The 2,549-nt window shown below is 36.6% G+C and overlaps 1 protein-coding gene across 1 annotated transcript in view; it reads left to right on the top strand.

Annotated features, from left to right (window-relative positions):
* PTPRQ (protein tyrosine phosphatase, receptor type, Q) overlaps positions 1-2,549 on the top strand; it is a 303,100-nt gene that overhangs the window by 289,079 nt on the left and 11,472 nt on the right. The window lies entirely within an intron of this gene.

Here is a 2,549-nt window from a genome sequence, read left to right as displayed (position 1 = left end):
ATCCTTTACATATATTATCTTATTTAATCCTGATTTAATCCTTTACGTGTAAAGCAAGGCCAATAAATCAATCAATAGACTAGGTATTTTTGGCTCTGCTTTACAAATAGGGAAGCAGATGTTTCAAGAAGTCGAGTGATATTTCGAGGTAATATTACTAATAAGTGTCAGAGTCAAAATTCAAACTCTCATCTAATTATAATATACAAGATGTTCCTATCTGTAGCTTTGGATTGGAGTTTGTGTGCTATACAAATAGAGATTTTCTTGCAGTAAACACATAGATCTGCTGTAACAGTATTTTCCAAGTCACAGCCAAGAAAATACAAGCAACATTGAAGTTGTTAAAGGTATGAGAAAATGGGGTTCTCTGCTAAAATAAGTATAAGAAAGACAGAATTTCTTAGAGCCTTTATACTAATATGCATTGACAATTACAAAGACCGGGCCCTTGTGTGCAGCTTTTCCCAAACTTAAATGACTGTGACTCTCTCAAACCTTTTTGACTCCAAGCTTATAATTCCATGTTATGGAACATTAATATTCTTAGGATGTTGCTCTAGACCAGAGAAATCCAAACTTTTGGGACTGAACATCCCTTTCAGGAAAAATGTTTGAATATTCAACTCCAATACAGATATATATTTATTTTTAAAATACAGTTTATATAATTATGTAAATTATGAAACACAAGCAAAGCGAGAAATCGAAACACGAGATAAAGACCAAATAAAGCAATATTTTGAAAACCTTGCTAACTGCTATGGCTTCGTATTACCATCAGGGATTTTGAAAGGAGAAAATAAACACGTAGAACAAAGTAATTCCATTTTGAAAGTGGTTTTAAATACGTATTTTAAATTAATTGTAATTTTTAAAAAAGTGATCTAGTTTTTTGTCAGATCCAATTACATTGTTGTTATTTTTACCTCCTAGTATGGCTACAAGTTTATTCTAGGAGTATGAAAACTGTCAGCCCTGCCAATTTCTTGTCATTCATTTAGGCTGGCATGCCTCTTTGTAGGAATCTTTTTTAGCCACTTTAATTCTGTGAAGATTGGTTAGGTAAAACTAAGTAATGTAATCCACATGCATTCCTTTACATGCTAAAAGGGAATAAATGAGTTATAAATCTTACCTCAGGACACTTCAGAAGTGGAATATGACAGGTGACCAGGGCCAACTTCATAAGGAGGCAACCTGTGTAGTATCACAGATCCTCATGCTCAAAAGGGCCCTGCACTTGGTTTAATGTTTGCTGTCACTGTCTTGAAAATCTTCAAAAATAAATTTGGGGAAGGAACTTGACATTTTGCAGTGGGCCCTACAAATTACATAGCCGGTCCTTAGCCAAGGGTCTCATGAGGGTTCCAATATCAATTCAACCATTAACCACTATTAAAATTCATATTCCTTCTTGTTTTTAGTTAAAAATAAGGATAACTAGAAAGCTAACAGTTTCCTCCCATGCTCCTAGGTGTGCACATATGCACAGGGGGTCAGTGCTCTCTAGCTGGCTCTCTTGGGTAAGATAGGGAGTGGAACTGATTGTTTCCTTCTAGAGTCTAGAGTCGATTTTCAAATAATAAAAGTTGAAAAAAATTGCCATTTTCTACAACTTTGTAGAATAGCACTTTGTAAAGAATGTGTTCAAGAATGTCTATTAATAATTTCACCCAATTTATTACTCAATATATGTTATAAACTTCATACATTATGCCTGTTTAACCAGCCAGAGCGAAATGTCGCAGCTTGGGTAGGGGAATGGAAAGCACAAGGTTTTTGAAGTCAGAGAACTGAGTTCAGAATCCAGCCCTGGTAATTGTTGGCTCTGTGGCTTTGTATAATTAGCCTTTCTGAGTTATTGCTCTTTTGTACAGTAGCTGTGTGACACTTCACAAATTTTTTTTTTCAGTATTAAGAAAAAATATCTAAATCATTAACATAGTGTCCAGCAGGCAGTAGGCGACCAACAAGATTTTGCTGGATTGCCTCCTTGCTGAAGAGCAGGCACTTTGAAGCTGTCTTTCATTTGTCTTAGTTCCCACACATGAAGCGCTATTACTGTCTTTTCCCTGTGGGGAAAAATGGGAAAGTATCAGCCCTTGGCTCCAGTTCTTACAAACCAGCATTGCCTTGCATAAGAGTGGTTTCTTATTTCCTTCTATTGCACTCAGGAGTGATTCCAGCTTCTATGAAGAATGCTGATGTCTCAGCACATACTACAGCAGCCATGGGCAGGGTAGGGAGGCAGGAACCTCAGCAACATACTGCTACTAAAAGGCATCAGAGGGCGTGGCCCATACCCAGGAAAGAGCTTTGATCCCTTTCATTCAAAAAACAGTGCCTTGTAGCCCCAGGAGATTTGAAAGCCCTTTCTAAGAGAATGCTCTGCAGTAAGGTAATATCCTAAAATACTATTGGTGCCTCAAATAAGGGTTAATCTGTATTAGTCCCTTTCCTGACCTGGATACTCCTGAAAATTTACTAGTGTGAACTCATCTTGTGGAAGGAAAAAAAAAAAAAAAAAAAACTAATGCATTTTGGTT

The sequence above is a fragment of the Propithecus coquereli genome, unplaced genomic scaffold, assembly GCF_000956105.1.
Source record: "Propithecus coquereli isolate 6110/MARCELLA unplaced genomic scaffold, Pcoq_1.0 Scaffold50, whole genome shotgun sequence".
Lineage (NCBI taxonomy): Eukaryota > Metazoa > Chordata > Mammalia > Primates > Indriidae > Propithecus > Propithecus coquereli.
The sequence above is the reverse complement of the archived record's forward strand: the minus strand, read 5'-3'. Positions and strand labels throughout refer to the sequence as shown.